This window comes from Coturnix japonica, chromosome W, assembly GCF_054131305.1.
Source record: "Coturnix japonica strain WE chromosome W, WE-NBRP24, whole genome shotgun sequence".
NCBI lineage: Eukaryota > Metazoa > Chordata > Aves > Galliformes > Phasianidae > Coturnix > Coturnix japonica.
The window spans coordinates 12,575,509-12,593,345 of NC_140701.1; the positions used below are offsets into that span (position 1 = coordinate 12,575,509).

The 17,837-nt window shown below is 47.7% G+C and overlaps 1 pseudogene; it reads right to left on the reverse strand.

Annotated features, from left to right (window-relative positions):
* Positions 1 to 6,231: 6,231 nt before the first annotated feature.
* LOC146754526 (olfactory receptor 14A16-like) lies at positions 6,232 to 7,197 on the reverse strand (annotated as a pseudogene).
* Between the last annotated feature and the right edge of the window lie 10,640 nt (positions 7,198 to 17,837).

The following is a 17,837-nucleotide window of genomic DNA, read 5'->3' on the forward strand; positions in this document are numbered from 1 at the left end:
ACTCCCTGATTCTCTAATTGGCGAATTAGCTTGTGAATGGGGAGCAATGAGTCCCGTGGATTCATCTACATTAGGCACGTTAGCCAATTTGTCAATAATGTCGCTTTGTGTTCCCTCCATTTTGTTTAATCTTTGCACTATTTTGACAATGGCTGAAGTATACAGATTAACTTCTGTAGCGCTTATAAATAATTCAAGTTCCTGAAGCCTGCTAATTAGTTCATTCACAAGGGGTTTCCTTTCCCCTCTGCCATATACTAATGCAAGTGCACTGGCATGCTTTTCTGGAGCTGCCTTTATAAAGTCAGGCCACATTTGTCGTGGAACACGGACTGTCTCAGGACCATGTAATTGGTTTGGATCGGTAGAATTGAAGTGGGAGCTGTATAGCATTTTCACCAGAGCACTTTTTCTCTCAAAATTGGATACCTTTCTCTATATCAGTCCATTTCTTTTTCTCAGGCTCCAAGTCCCGTTTAAAGGGGTATCTATCTCTTACCGCTACCAGCATCCTCTTCCAGAAGGTGTAGGACTGATTTTGGCATGTGCCAATACCTCTGTCCACACGTGAGTCCTTGGAAATGCTACCCAGTTGGCGAGCTTCACTGCCATCAAGCCACGCACTGCTGGCACCATTGTCCCAGCATCAAAGTAACCAAGTGACCATATGTTCTTTTGGCTGACGTGTGAAATCCTTTCTTAGATCTCGAATTTCACTCATTTTAAAAGATTGATCAATAATGGTCATAATACTTTGCTCACCTTTTGCTCTATCAAGAGTCCCAGGTGTTGATGGTGGCAACTGTGTTGATGAGGCTGCCCCATCTATAAGTTTGGACTCGAGAAATTCTCGTAAAGAAAATCTAGCTTTTGGCTCCTCTTCTTCTTATGACTCTGACTCTTGTATTATTTCCTCCAGGTAACCCATCTTCTTTTTCCTCTCTCCTAACTTCCTCTGCTCCTCTAACTTCTTCTGCTTCTCTAACATCCTCTGCTCCTCTAATATCCTCTGCTCCTCTAACATCCTCTGCTCCTCTAACTTCCTCTGGTCTTCTGACTCCCCCTGCTCTTCTGACTCCCCCTGCTCTCCTAACTCCCTCTGCTCTTCTAAATCCTTCTGCATTTTCTCTAACTGAGTTGAAACTCATTTTGTCTTTCGCTCTCTTACAGGGGCAACCAACATTGTATCTGGTGCCCCCGATGGCTGGTCCAATTGGACTACATGTGCCCCCTGTGGTGCATGGGCTGGAGGGTGTCGCGCTCAGACTAGAGATTGTCGTACTTGGACTGGAGAGTGTTGTACCTGGACCGTAGGGCGTTATGCTCGGACCGGAGGGCATTGTGCTCAGTCTGGAGAGTGTTGTACTCGGACCGGAGGGTGTTGTGCTCGGACCGGAGGGCGTTATGCTCGGACTGAAGAGTGTTGTGCTCAGTCTGGATGGTGTCGCACTTGGGTTGGAAGGCATCGTGCTTGGGCTGGAGGGTGCTGCGCTCAGACTGGAGGGCGTCGTACTTGGACTGGAGTGTGTTGTACCCGGACTGGAGGGAGTTGTGCTCTGACCGGAGGATGTTACACTCAGACCGAAGGGCACTGTGCTCTGACCGAAGGGCGTTGTGCTCGGACTGGAGAGCGTTGTACCCGGACTGGAGGACATTATGCTCGGACCGGAGGGTGTCGAGTTTGGATTGCATACTCTCATTCTCGGCCCTGAGACTCTCTCTCTCAACCTCTCAGGAATGGTATTGAATAAGGCCTGATAAGCATTAGCTAGGCCCCAAGTCATTTGTGCCTCCTTAGATCTGCCTGAGCCACAACATTCCTGTCTCAAATATGCGGTCAAACTCTCAGGATTCTTTAAGTGTTCAGGAGTAGAGCTCCATGACACTAGAGATGTCTGTCTTCTAAAAGTCTCTCCAAAGTCTCTCCACACTCCCTGCCACTCAGTATTCTCTGGTTCTAGGGAAGACTTCCTCCTGAGGTTATAATTCCAGATACTGAGTGAGATTATTACAATAACCAACAGTAAGTTCAGGGAGATTGATACGATCGACAGTGTGGTCCACTGGGCCAACCGGTCATTCAAAGACTGCTTAAAGGATGCAAAGAAAAAAGGAGGAGCACGCTCAAAACCCACCATTTCTGTACTATTAGTTGCATTAGTTGCTCCCTCTGGAGCTGCATGCAGATACCAAGTAAGCGTTGCTAACCATGCTTTCAATCCATTATACATTCCTATGGCTTCATAGGAAAAAATGGCTAGCTTAAGAATGGTCCAATATGTTTGGAGCATCACAAAAGAGGAACTAATGACATGCAGTCCCTTGTAAAACAAATTTACTAGAGAAAACTTTTTTTTTTTTTCTTCAATAGAGAGGAAAAAAAAAAAGTCAAAAAAGCAAAGCTCAGCAGTGTTTACAAAATAAACTGGGGTATTGGCAGTCCGCCTGGACTTTCAAGGTCAAGGGCCTCAGTAGCATAAAAGCATTCCCTAATGCAGAGAGCCACACCACCACCTCTCTTTCCTTGCCTATCCCTCCTGAAGAGTTTGTAGCCATCCATTGCAGCGCTCCAGTCATGGGAGCAATCCCACCACATTTCTGTTATGGCAACTAGGTCATAGTTTGCCTGCCGCACAATGGCTTCCAACTGTTCTTGCTTGTTGCCCATGCTGTGTGCATTAGTGTAGACGCACCTCAGCTGAGCCCCTCGCCTCTCTCCTAATACCTAATACTATCTAGTTTAAAACTCTCTCTACAAGTACCACCAGCTCCTGGGCAAGTATCCATTTCCCTTTTGGAGACAGGCAATTCCCATCAGCCAACCTCAGGCCAGGTGCCAAGTAGACTGCCCCATGATCAAAGAATCCAAAATTTTTGCATTTGCACCAGCCTCTCAGCCATGCATTTATAAGATGACTTTTCCTGATCATCTCAGTGTTTGTCCCAGCCACCAAAGGAATACTGGCAAACACTACTTGTATGCCCGCTCCATCAACTAACTTCCCCAGTCTCCTAAAATCATTTTTTATAATCCTCAGGCTCCTGTCAGCAATCCCATTGCTGCCGGCCTGAACTATCAATGAAGGGTAATAATCAGAGTAGCGGATAAGGCTGGGGAGTTTTCTAGAAATATCCCTGACCCAGGGATCAGACTAATCTACAGACTACGATGGAGAAAAAGAAAAGGATAACAATTTTGCCAAATATATATATACACAGAACAGAACCTTCCACTCTCCTCTCTGAGCCCTTTCCATCAGTTCTCAGCTGGCTTCTCTTCCATCCCCAGGAAGACCTCAGTGCACTCTCACAAAAAGCAGACTTTCCTCATCTTCCTTGCCCATCCGTCATAAAGAGTCCATATCCAGGTTGGTACAGTTCAGAGGTGGGAACCACCCCAACATGTCTCTGTGAGCCAAACGAGACCCTAGGTCTGGAAAGCCACAGAGATTTCGAGCTCACTGAGTGATTGTTTGTGGTCCTCTCATTAATGTAAAGACTCATCAAGAGCATCCCCTTCCAGAAGCATGATTTGATTTAGCCTGGCTGGGCCTTGCATCTACATCGTGGTACTGGTGTTCAGAAAGTGGCACACAGGTACGAGACCCATTGTGGGGCTCACAGTTGTTCATCAAGCACTGAGACTACCAGGGCATGTCTTTCCTGAAGGTCCTCAGCTGCATTTTCCAGCTGGCTGGGAGTGTGCTGGACACCCCAGGGAACTGCCATTCAGATGAGAGCCCAGATCAAATGAAGGTGTCATCAGTGAGAGAATGTAGGTGTGTCACAGTTGTGGAATGCCTTAAGCTCTGGAATTTTCAGTAGATGGGGAACAGAGAAAGATCCGTCTCTTCTCCTGGTGAGCTCATCTATTTGGTCAGCTAAATAACTCTGCGGTCTCAAGTGCCCATTACGCACAGGATCACAGAATCATAAGGGTTGGAAGGGATGTCCATAGATCATGGAGTTCAAGCCCCCTTCCAAATCAGGTTCCCTACACCAGGTAGGCGTCCAGGATGGTCTTGAGTATCTCCAGAGAAGGACACTCCGCAGTACCCTTGGACAGCCTGTTCCAGTGCTCCATCGCCCTCACCGTAAAGAAGTTCTTCCACACATTCGTGCAGAACTTCCTATGCTCCAGCTTAGTCCATTTCCCCTTGCCCTGTCTCCATGTACCACTGTAAAGAGACTGGCCTTGTCACTATGGCCCCCACACCTCAGATATTTATAAATCTGGATTAGATCCCCTCTCTGTCAGCTTTTCTCAGGGCTAAACAGACCCAGCTTACTTAGTCATTCTTCATAGGGGAGATGCTCCAGGCTCTTCACCATCTTTGTGGCCCTTTGCTGGACTCTTTCCAAGAGATCCCTGTCTTTTTTGTACTGGGGAGCCCAGAACTGGACGCAATATTCCAGATGAGGCCTCACCAGGGCAGAGTAGAGGGGGAGGATCACCTCCCTCGACCTGCTGGACACGCTCTTTTTAATGCACCCCAGAATGCCATTGGCCTTTTTAACCACGAGGGCACACTGCTGCCTCAGGGCCAACCTGTCATCCATCAGGTGTCCACCCAGGTCCCTCTCAGCAGAGCTCCTCTCCAGATACTCATCCCCCAGCCTGTCCTGGTGTATGCAATTATTCCTCCCTAGGTGCAAGACTCTACACTTGCTTTTGTTAAACCTCATCTGGTTTCTTTCTGCTCAGCTCTCCAGCCTGTCCAGGTCTTGCTGAATGGCAGCACAGCCTTCAGGCGTGTCATCCAATCCTCCCAACTTTTTTTTATCAGCAGACATGCTGAGGGTGACCAATATCCCCTTGTGAAGGTCACTGATGAAGATGTTGAACAAGACTGGATGCAGCACCAACCCCTGGGGGACACCACTGGTTACAGGTCTCCAGCCAGATTCTGCACCACCACCGATGACCCTGTGCGCTCTGCCAGTCAGCCAATTCTCGACCCACTTCACTGTCCACTAGTCTATTCCACATTTCCTCAGCTTTGTTATAAGGATGTCGTGGGAGACAGTATCAAATGCCTTACTGAAATCAAGGTAGACTACATCCACCACTCTCTCCCCATCCACCCAGGATGTGAAAACATCATAGAAGGCCACAAGGTTGGTCGAGCACGACCTCCCCTTGGTGAACCCATGCTGGGTACTCCTGATAACCTCCTTTTCTCCCAGTTGTCTAGAGATGGCATCCAGCACAAGCTGTTCCATCATCTTTCCAGGGACAGAGGTGAGGCTGACTGGCCTGTAACTACCTGTATTTTCCTTCTTGCCTTTTTGAAGACTGGAGTGACATTGGCTATCCTCCAGTCTTCAGGCACCTCCACCGTTCTCCAAGATGTCTGAAATATGATAGAGAGCGATTCAGCAATCACCTCTGCCAGCTCCCTCACCACCCATGGATGCACCCCATCGGGTACCATGAATTTATGAACATTGGTGTGGCAAAACTCTTTCCTGACTAAAGAGAAGTCCCTCAGTCCCCAGACCCTCTCAGTAAGCTCTAGGTTCTGGGATTCCTGATGGAGAGCTTTTTCACACAAGACAGAAGCAAAGAAGGCCATCAGTATCTCCATCTTCTCAGAATCCCTTGTTACCAGAACACCCCCCTCACTTAGTAGGGGACCCACAGTCTCCCTAGTCTTCCTTTGACTGCTAACGTACTTTAAAAAGCATTTTTCGTTATCCTTTTGTCACATTCAATCCCAGGTGGTCTTCAGACTTCCTTGTTCCATCCCTGCAGGCCCTGACTACATGTGGTCAGACACTTTTTCCACATTTCAAGGACCTTCTTCTTCCCTTTCAGTTTCTGCATGAGCTCCTTGCTCATCCACAAACAAACCACAAAAAAACAAAACAAAAAAAACCAAACAAACAAAAAACAACCAAGAAAACAAATGCAGCGACTCGGCACGGACTCAGATGTGAACGATCCAAATCGTTTATTACAAGTTCTCACATCCCTTATATACCTTCACAAGTTGTTATTTTCTAGCTTTCCCAAACACCTTATATGTCAACAAAGCATTCTACAAAACACTTTTCAACTGTCCATGCAGGCACATATCCAATCAGAGCTGTGAGACTCTTCTTCTCCTTGCAGAGGTGTCCTTGGTTCCCATGCTGTTTATCTTGCTCCACAGCTGCTGCTCTGAACAGCTTTTCTTGTATCCCCACAAACAAACAATAAAGGAGAGCTTGATTCAGTAGAAAGCTGCATTACAAGTCATGAATTCCAAAAGATGGGCAGTTCACTGCAGTTGAAACACATCTGGTCATCACTTACTTTACCACATCCCTGACCTCCCTGTTCCTCATTCTGTAGATGAGGGGGTTAACTGCTGGTGGCACCACTGAGTACAGAACTGCCACCATCAGGTCCATGGATGGGGAGGAGACAGAATAGGGATTCAGATAGGCATAAAAGCCTGTGATGATAAATAGGGAGACCACGGTCAGGTGCGGGAGACACGTGGCGAAGGCTTTGTGCCATCACTGCTCAGAGGGCACCCGCAGCACAGCTATTAAGATCTGCACATAGGACAACACTATGAAAACAAAGCAGCCATAGAATAAACTGGCACTAAAAATGATAAATACAACTTCCCTGAGATTTGATTCTGAGCAGGAGAGCTTGAGGATCTGGGGGATTCCACAGAAAAACTGGTTGACAACATTGCCTTGGCAGAGAGGCAGTGAAAACGTACTGGCAGTGTGCAGAAGAGAGAGGAGAACCCCAGTGCCCCAGGCAGCTGCTGCCATGGTGGCACAAGCTCTGCTGTCCATCAAGGTCCCGTAGTACAAGGGCTTGCAGATGGCAACGTAGCGGTCATAGGACATGATGGTGAGAAGGAAATACTCTGCTGAGGCAAAGAAGATAAAGAAAAAGAGCTGTGCAGCACATCCTGTATAGGAGATGGCCCTGGTGTCCCAGAGGGCATTGGCCATGGCTTTGGGGAGAGTGGTGGAGATGCATCCCAGGTCGAGGAGGGCCAGGTTGAGGAGGAAGAAGTACATGGGGGTGTGCAGGGGCTGGTCGCAGTCTACGGCTGTGCTGATGAGGCTGTTGCCCAAGAGGGCAGCCAGGTAGATGCCCAGAAAGAGCCAGAAGTGCAGGAGCTGCAACTGCTGCGTGTCTGCCAATGGCAGCAGGAGGAACTCACTGATGGAGCTGCTGTTGTGCATCTGCTGTTCCTGGGCTTGGAGTCCTGCTCAGAGTGCAGAAGATAATGACAATTCCAGACCATTCTCAGAGACACTCCTCCTGGTATACTATAAAAGTTTTCCTTTCCCTTTGGAAATCCCATACCCGGCACACAGCCCCTGGGGCACAGCAGGGACCCTGCTCTGCAGGACAGCCCTGGGCACCCGCCTGCAGCCCCGGCTGCACAGCCTGCAGCCGTTCTGGGTCACGCAGCCCTCAGGGCTGTGTTCTGACGCTGCATCACAGAAGCCCTCAGCTGGAGCAGAAGGCTTTTTCCACAGTAAAGAAACATGAAGTGCCTGCAGCCAGATCTGCTATGGGATGTCCCCAGTCTAGTGATCCCTCCTGAAAAAGAAGCTGTGTTGCCTACTGTAAGAGACTTACCATGTCGTGGTCTGTGTGCAATGCTCCTGCAGTGAGCTCACAGCCTGCTCACACCATACACACTTTGTGAGCTCTCTCTCCCTTCTCTTCTATCCTCATGTCACCTGCAGCTCATGCCCCAGCCCTGCTGTGCTGTGCACAAGAGCTTCTCCTTGGCACAGAGTTCTCTCTGCAGCGCTGCCCACTTGTATGATCTCTCTGTGTCCCAGGAGCCTGGCCCAGCTCAGCAGCAGAGGATGTTATTTTTGTCTTTCCCACTCGTCTTCCCTGAGATGTCCCTGGGTCTTCTTGGCCAACAACTCCTGAAAAACAACAGCATCCTGACCGTACTTTGAAATCTGTTGAATTAAACACCGGATTTCAAGTGGTTGGTGATTAATTCCAGACATGTGGTGAGTCCTCCCGTAGAGTGCTGAAACAAATATGGTACACAGACAAGGACAGGGAATCATAGAATCATAGAATGACCAAGGTTGGAAAAGTCCTAAAAGATCATCCAATCCAGCTGTTCACCTATCACCAACAGCTGCCACTATACCATGTCCCTCAACACAACATCCAGTTGTTCCTTGAACACTTCCAGGAGACTTGCAGAATCGAACTCCATAACCACAAAGTAGTTCTAAAGCAGGTATGTTTAATGAGTGATGAGCATACACCCTGGTGTAAGGGGGATAGCTCCACCTCACTTGCACACCATTATGAGAAAGTGTGCTGCAAATATAGGCTGAACTAATACATCATCAATAGCTGTCAGGAATTGGAATACATATTCATTACATTCCTGAGACCCCATTAGCATGCAGTCCCTCCCCCCTTGTGCGCATGGTGAGTCGTGGGGATGGTGGGGGATGAAGGCTCATCGTCTTCCTCGCTGTAAACTTTCAACTCTGTAGGAGGGGCAGCCCCCAAACTGGTTCCAGTTTGCCCTATGGACATCTAATCACCTCACTGTTCTCAGGCTGTTGCATCCTTATGGCCTTTATCCCCCTTGTTATTGCACTCAGTGTCTGCACTCCCCATTCTTCTAACAGCTTTGACATAAACGATCTTTTCACTCTTCCTGTCCCAGTTTCTGTGACAGTTTCTTTCTCTCCCTTACTGTGGGGCCCTTTTCTCATCCTTCAGTTGGTTTGGTGATTCCCCTGTTTACTGTCATAAAGATACTGGGTTTTTGAAGGCGAGTTTTGCACATGCGCACACAACACACAGAAACCCCCACTTTGTCCATCTTAGCATAGCATCCACGTAATTTCAACACCTGCACAAAAGTAGGACAAAAATATCCTTTTTATGCATGTCTGTGGGTGTATTTGTAATTCTGGCATAAGCAAACAGTTTCACTGATGAAAGTCTTAGACTTAAATCTGGTGTCAAATTTACAAAGTATTAGGTTGTGCATTTCTGAAATGCACTGTTCTGGGGAACAAAATAATAATTAAAAAAAAAACACAACAGAAAGACAGTCAAAGAGACAATAGATGGCCACACATATTGCCATGCCTAGACAGGATTTCCTGTTCGCTCTAGGTCCAGGGTTCTTGACTGCATGTCTGTCAGTGCTCAGTCGAGTTAGAGAGCTCTCTTAGTTTCTTGTAGCATCAGTGTAGTCTCTATTGTGTTCAGCGTACATCTTATATAGCATTCACTTACAAGCAAGACATTCCTGTTCCTCAAACAGTTCTTCTAATCAGTTAATTGATCCCAGCTTCTCCCAAACAACAGTGATAAAGGATGAAAGGTTTCTTAAGAATAACAGGATTAACAATGCATATCAGTGGAACCTCCTGTCCATCCTTAGAAGCAAACAGACACTGCTTGCTCTTCTCTCACACTCTGGTCTTCGAGGGTTTCACAGTGATAAGGTCTACCAAAGACTCTGATAAGCTCTTTGGTGACTTGCTCGCAGTAAAATCCACCCCCACGCATGTCATTCCAGCCTGTCTCCCCAAATGCACCAAATCATGGCCAAAATCAGTTTCTGGTGTTTGCTAAGGGTGGCATGGTATGTTGATACTGAGGAGGGAGATGATTCTTGCCTGCCAAAGGATGTGTCAATTGCCAGCTCTCTGACATGCCCATGCCTTACACCCACACCACACTCATTGGCCACGGAAACAAATGAGTTGGAAGTAAATTTTCCTTCAGAAGACTTTTCCATCCAAAAATGCTGATTAGACTGAATTGAAATGTTCCACGGAAACGTTTCGATTCCGCCAAAGCTTTCAGTGGAAATAATCAGGCCTTGGCTAGGCTGTCTGACAGGCAAGCTTGCCTTGCCTGCTGCCAGCTCACCCACCTGCCTACGTATCATTGGCCTTAGGCACTCTGGCTGCAAGTTTTCCCAGCCAACAGGCTTCTGTAGGGCAAGGCACCAGCTTGGTGTTGGCTCTTGCCATGCTCCCTGCATGGGGCAGCACCATAACCATGTGCTCCCTCACCTCTGGAGATGGAATTCTGATTCTGAAAGTTTATTTTGATTCCTTACTTGTGATTTATTTATTTATTTTCTTGTATATTTTTATCCCACTGAAAATAGTTGTGTCTTATTTTGCCTTTCAGTTCAGATGTGTTGTCAGGTGTTACGCACCACAAAGTGGTGTCCATTCATTTATGTAGGTAAGATGGTTTCTAGCACCAGGAACAAGTTCTGAAAAGACATTAGTGGGTTTTCTTCCCCATTTTACCCTTCCTGCTCACAATCTTGGCAGTCACACCTGTGACATTACATTAAAGTCCCTCTGCAGTGCTGTGCCTGCTCCTACAGATATTAGGAAGAGCACAAGCATGGTCTGAACGATGGGAGTGTTTGGGAGGAGTCATGGGTTAGTTTGCCGGAACAACGCATTGTTAATACCTAATGCAGACAACCTGAATTCCTCTTGTATATGAAGAACGTGTTTTTTTCATGTAGTTTTTCAGCTTCCCCCCTTTTTTCTTCACGTGCAGTGGGGTTGATAGTAAAAGACCACAATAACACGTGTCTACTTCTGGTCTGCTGTAAATAGATGTGTGTGATGGCACTCTATGCTGGGGCATCATGGCTTGTTCAGCTTCTCTGTTGGCTGTGTTAGTCACATAGTTGTCATGATGCTGAACAAAACAAAAATGCCTAGATAGCCAAAAGAGATAAAGAGATAGAAAGGGGAGAGAGCTGCAGTTGTCGCGTGTCTCCCAGCGGCAGAAGGAGGAACTTGCTGATGGAGCTGCTGTTGGACATCTGCTGTTCCTGGTCTTGGAGTCCTGTTCAGAGTGCAGAAGATAATGACAAGTCCAGACCTTTCTCAGTGACACTCCTCCTGCTGTACTATAAATTTTTCCTTTCCCATGGGAAAATGATCATTCAGCTCCACAACTTGTATTTATTTTCATGACCTTCAGCATCTCTTAAGGAGTAGAAGATTAGGGAGCTCTTTCTATCTTCTCATTTCATAATTGTATTCCAGCCTCCCGGATATTTTCCTCTTTACTGCATCTGCTCTTCGAGACCCCAGCCCCAGCCTCTGTGCACTTTAAATTGTCTCAGAGATATCAGCCTGTTAACAGGACAAGTGAACTATTAATGTCTGCAGAAAGCAACTGTAACTGAAACAGACTGCATCCTTTTAGGAAGGAGAGGCTGAAAGAACAACCTGTGAACAACTGTTCACAAAACTCTGGATGGACTGAAGAAATATTTGGGAGTCTCAGAGCTGTGTTCAAAGTTGACAACCCATTTAGATATCTACCACCAATCCTCTTTCCTTCCCTAAGAACAGGAAATGGAAAATCCCTGCCTTGGCTCTCCTGTTGCAAAGGGCCCTAGGAAACATACAGTTTTGCAGTGGAACTGTGATCCCTTTGCCCCAGGTAGCAGCTGTGGCAGCAGAAGCCCTGCCGGGGGGCTTCTTCCCCCCACAAGTCTCCCCGCAGCACCCTGGGCAGCTCAACAAGCAGGCTGCCTTCAGAGCTGTGCTCTGACACTGCATCACTAAAGCCCTCAGCTGGAGCAGAAGGCTTTTAACAAAGTAAACAAACATGCAGTGCCTGCAGCCAGATCTGCTACGTGATGTCCTAGATTAAATTAACCCTCTATGAAAAGCAGCTGAATGGTCTGCAGTGAGACTTACCTTGTCACTGTCTGTGAGTGAGCTCACAGCCCGCTCACACCGTACATATCCTGCAATCTCTCTCCCCTTTCTCTACTCTCCTTCAGTCACTTTCTCATGGTTTAATAATTTTGTAATTTTGCTATCAGTATTCCACATCATTTACTTTCTTTCCCTCTCTATTGAAAAAAAAATAAATAAATAAAAAAAATTCTCCCTCTCCTAAGTTTGCTTTATAAGGTACTGCATTTCATTAGTTCCTCTTTTATAATGCTCCAAAAATATTGGACTATGTTTAAGCTAGCCTTTTTTTCCTATGAATTTATAGGAATGTATAATAGATTGAAAGCATGGTTAGCAACGCTTACTTGGTATTTGCATGCAGCTCCAGAGGGAGCAACTAATGTAACTAATGCAACCAATAGTATGGAAATGGTGGCTTTTGAGCGTGCTCTTCCTTTTTTCTTTGCATCCTTTAAGCAGTCTTCGAATGAACAGTTGTCCCAGTGGACCACACTGTCAGTTGTGTCAATCTCCCTGAACTTAATGTTGACTTTTTTACTTATTGGTTCTTGGATTTATTACGTTTGTTACATCAGGAGGAAGTCTTCCCTAGAATCAGAGAATACTGAGTGGCAGGGAGTGTGGAGAGACTTTGGAGAGACTTTTAGAGGGCAGACATCTCTAGTGTCATGGAGCTTTACTCCTGAACCGCATATTTGAGACAGGAATGTTGTGGCTCAGGCAGATCTAAGGAGGCACAAATGACTTGGGGCCTATCTAATGCTTATCGGGCCTTATTCAATACCATTCCCGAGAGGGAAGATTTTGAGGTTGAGAGAGAGAGTCTCAGGGCCGAGAATGAGAGTATGCAATCCAAACTCGACACCCTCCGGTCCGAGCATAATGTCCTCCAGTCCGGGTACAACGCTCTCCAGTCCGAGCACAACGCCCTTCGGTCAGAGCACAGTGCCCTTCGGTCTGAGTGTAACATCCTCCGGTCAGAGCACAACGCCCTCCGGTCCGGGTACAACACTCTCCAGTCTAAGTACGACGCCCTCCAGTCTGAGCGCAGCACCCTCCAGCCCAAGCATGATGCCTTCCAACCCAATTGCGACACCTTCCAGTCTGAGCACAACACTCTTCAGTACGAGCACAATGCCCTCCGGACCGAGCACAATACTCTCCAGACTGAGCACAATGCCCTCCGGTCTGGGTACAACACTCTCCAGACCGAGCACAATGCCCTCCGGACCAAGCACAACACTCTCCAGACTGAGCACAATGCCCTCCGGTCCGGGTACAACACTCTCCAGACTGAGCACAATGCCCTCTGGGCCGAGCACAACACTCTCCAGACTGAGCACAATGCCCTCTGGGCCGAGCACAACACTCTCCAGACTGAGCACAATGCCCTCTGATCCGGGTACAACACTCTCCAGTACAAGTATGACACCCTCCAGTGTGAGCGCGGCACCCTCCAGCCCGAGCACAATACTCTTCAGTCCGAGCATAACGCCCTCCGGTCCGAGTGCAACACCCTCCAGTCCGAGCACAACACTCTTCAGTCCGTGCATAACGCCCTCCGGTCCAAGCATAACACTCTCCAGACTGAGCACAATGCCCTCCGGACCGAGCACAACACTCTTCAGACTGAGCACAATGCCCTCCGGACCAAGCACAACACTCTCCAGACTGAGCACAATGCCCTCCAGACCGAGCACAACACTCTCCAGCCTGAGCACAATGCCCTCTGGTCCGGGTACAACACTCTCCAGTCCAAGTATGACGCCCTCCAGTCTGAGCGCGGCACCCTCCAGCCCGAGCACAATACTCTTCAGTCCGAGCATAACGCCCTCCGGTCCGAGCGCAACACCCTCCAGTCCGAGCACAACACTCTTCAGTCCGTGCATAACGCCCTCCGGTCCAAGCATAACACTCTCCAGACTGAGCACAATGCCCTCCGGACCAAGCACAACACTCTCCAGACTGAGCACAATGCCCTCCGGACCGAGCACAACACTCTCCAGACTGAGCACAATGCCGTCGGGTCCGGGTACAACACTCTCCAGTCCAAGTATGATGCCCTCCAGTCTGAGCGCAGCACCCTCCAGCCCAAGCACTATGCCTCCCAACCCAATTGCGACACCCTCAAGTCCGAGCATAACACTCTTCAGACTGAGCATAACGCCCTCCGGTCCGTGCACAACACTCTCCAGACTGAGCACAACACTCTCCAGACTGAGCACAATGGCCTCCAGGCCAAGCATAACGTTCTCCGGTTTGGGTACAACACTCTCCAGTCCAACTACGACAGCCTCCAGACTGAGCTCGGTGCCGTCCAGTTTGAGCGGAATGCTCTCCGAGACCAGCTATGTGCCCTCCTGGGTGAGCTGAATGTATTTAACCAACTACCAGAGACACATGTAGTCCAATTTGATCAGCCATTGGGGTCACATGTAGTCCGATTTGGCCAGCCACTGGGGGCGCATGTAGTCCAATTTGACCAGCCACCGGGGGCACATGTAGTCCAATCTGACCAGCCACCGGGGGCACATGTAGTCCAATTGGGCCAACCATCGGGGACACCAGATACAATGTTGGTTGCCCCTGTAAGAGGGCGAAAGACAAAACGAGTTTCAACTCAGTTAGAGAAAATGCAGAAGGAGTTGGAAGAGCGGAGGCAGTTAGGAGAGCAGGACTCAGGAGAGCAGGGAAACTCAGGAGAGCAGGGGGAGTCAGAAGACCAGAGGAAGTTGGAGGAGCAGAGGATGTTAGACGGGTATTAGAAGATGTTAGAGGAGCAGAAGTTAGAAGAGCAGAGAAAGTTAGGAGAGAGGAAAAAGAAGGAGGGTTACCTGGAGGAAATAACACAAGCGTCAGGGTCAGAGTCAGAAGAGGAGCCAAAAGTTAGATTTTCTTTACGAGAATTTCTCGAGTCCAAACTTAGAGATGGGGCAGCCTCATCGACACAGCTGCCACCATCAACACCCAGGACTCTTGATAGAGCAAAAGATGAGCAAAGTATTACGACCATTATTGATCGATCATTTAAAATGAGGGAAATTCGAGATCTAAGAAAGGATTTCACACGTCATCCAAAAGAACATATGGTCACTTGGTTACTTCGCTGCTGCGATAATGGTGCCAACAGTGTGTGGCTTGATGGCAGTGAAGCTCGCCAACTGGGTAGCATTTCCAAGGACTCACGTGTGGACAGAAGTATTGGCACATGCCAAAATCGGTCCTAGACCCTCTGGAAGCGGATCTTGATATCAGTAAGAGATAGATTCCCTTTTAAACGGGACTTGGAGCCTGAGAAAAAGAAATGGACTGATATAGAGAAGGGTATCCAATTTTTGAGAGAAAGTGCTCTGGTGGAAATGCTATACAGCCCCCAATTCAATCGTAATGATCCAAACCAATTACATGATCCTGAAGCAGTCTGCGTTCCACGACAAATGTGGCGTGACTTTACAAAGGCAGCTCCAGAAAAGCATGCCAGTGCACTTGCATTAGTATATGGCAAAGGGGAAAGGAAACCCCTTGTGAATGAACTAATTAGCAGGCTTCAGGAACTTGAATTATTTATAAGCGCTACAGAAGTTAATCTGTATACTTCAGCCATTGTCAAAATAGTGGAAAGATTAAACAAAATGGAGGGAACACAAAGTGACATTATTGACAAATTGGCTAATGTGCCTGATGTAGATGAATCCACGGTGGTACAAGATGATGGAGACCAGGATTTCCACGATCGCCTATTGAAAAAGCTAATCAACATGAGTTCCTTCCGAGCAGTATCATCGAAAATCTCAACCATAAAAAAGAGACGTCCTCGTATTCAAGCAAATGACAACGCTAAGACACCTCGTATTCAAGCAAATGACAACGATAAGACTACATGTCTTGCCTTGTTGTATTTCCTCTGTAGTCATGGGGAGGACATGAAGAAGTGGGGTAATTCATCCACTTCTGCACTTCAGGCACGAGTGAGAGAATTACAAGGTGAAACAACCACCAAGGTGAACTCTTCCAAGAAAAAGAGAGTTCCAGTTGCTGCAAGCCACTGAGGTAAACAATAGAGGGGACCTGCCCCCAGCCAGGGGGGGGAAAAGGACAATAGAGTATACTGGACTGTGTGGATTAAGTGGCCTGGCACATCTCGACCACAGAAATATAAAGCCTTGGTGGACACTGGTGTACAATGCACCCTAATGCCCTCAAGTCACCAAAGGACACAACCAATATATATACATGGAGTGACTGGGGGTTCCCAAGAATTGACTATGTTGGAGGCCTAAATAAGCCTCACTGGTAAGAACTGGCAGAGACACCCTATTGTGACTGGTCCAGAGGCTCCATGTATATTGGGTATCGATTACCTTAGGATGGGATATTTTAAGGATCCCAAGGGGTATCGATGGGCCTTTGGGATAGCTGCTGTTAACACAAATGGTGTTAAGCAGCTGTCAACTTTACCTGGTCAGTCAGATGATCCTTCTGCTGTGGGATTGCTCCAGGTAAAAGACCAAGAGGTACCAATTGCCACCAAAGTGGTTCACAGACGGCAGTACCGCACCAATAGGGACTCATTGCTCCCCATTCACAAGCTAATTTGCCAATTAGAGAATCAGGGAGTGATCAGCAAAACTCACTCGCCTTTTAACAGCCCCATATGGCCAGTGCGTAAAACCAGTGGAGAATGGAGGCTGACGGTAGATTTCCGTGGCCTGAATGAAGTCACACCTCCATTAAGTGCTGCTGTGCCAGACAAGCTAGAACTCCAGTATGAACTGGAGTCAAAAGAAGCTAGATGGTATGCCACCATTGACATTGCTGATGCCTTCTTTTCCATCCAATTGTCTGCAAAATGTAGGCCACAGTTTGCTTTTACCTGGAGAGGTATTCAGTATACCTGGAACCGTTTACCTCAAGGGTGGAAGCACAGCCCAACAATTTGCCATGGATTGATCCAAGCTGTCTTGGAACAGGGAAATGCTCCTGAGCACTTGCAGTATATTGATGATATTGTAGTGTGGGGCCATACAGCAGCAGAAGTTTTCAAGAAAGGGAAACAGATAATCCAAATTCTTTTGCAAGCTGGTTTTGCCATTAAGTGCAGCAAGGTGAAGGGGCCTGCCCAGGAAATCCAGTTCTGAGGTATAAAATGGCAAGATGGACGTCGTCACATCCCAGCAGATGTGATTGACAAAATCACTGCTATGTCTCCGTCCACCGAAAAGACAGAGACCTAATCTTTTCTGGGAGAAGTGGGATTTTGGAGAATGCATGTCCCAAACTACAGCCACATAGTGATCCCCCTCTACCAGGTAACACGGAAGAAGAATAATTTCTCATGGGGTCCTGAGCAGCAGCATGTTTTTGAGTAGATAAAACAAGAAATAGCCCGTGCCGTGGCCTTGGGGCCAGTACGGACGGGACAGGATGTGAAGAACATCCTCTACACTGCTGCTGGAGAGAAAGGTCCCACCTGGAGTTTATGGCAAAGAGCCTCAGGAGAGACCCGAGGCCGACCCCTAGGATTCTGGAGTCGAGCATATAAAGGGTCTGAGGAGCGCTACACTCCGACTGAGAAGGAGATCTTAGCCGTGTATGAGGGGGTTCGGGCTGCTTCTGAAGTTGTTGGGACAGAGGTTCAGCTTCTTCTAGCACCTCGCTTGCCAGTAATAAACTGGATATTTAAAGGACAGGTTCCCTCCACCCATCATGCTACTGATGCCACTTGGAGTAAGGGGATTTCATTAATTACTCAACGAGCTCGAATGGGAAAACTCAGTCGTCCTGGAATTCTAGAAGTGATCATGGACTGGCCTGAGAGTAAAAAAATTGAAACACCACCTACAGAAGAGGTATCACGTGCTAAAGAGGCACCACCATACAATGAGCTACCAGAAAACAAAAAGAAATTTGCCCTATTCATAGACGGATCGTGTCGTATTGTAGGGAAGCATCGCAGATGGAAAGCTGCTGTATGGAGCCCCACACGACAAGTTGCAGAGGCCACTGAGGGTAAAGGAGAATCAAGTCAATTTGCAGAGGTAAAGGCTGTTCAGCTAGCTTTAGATGTGGCTGAACGGGAGAGGTGGCCAATGCTTCATCTTTATACTGATTCATGGATGGTGGCA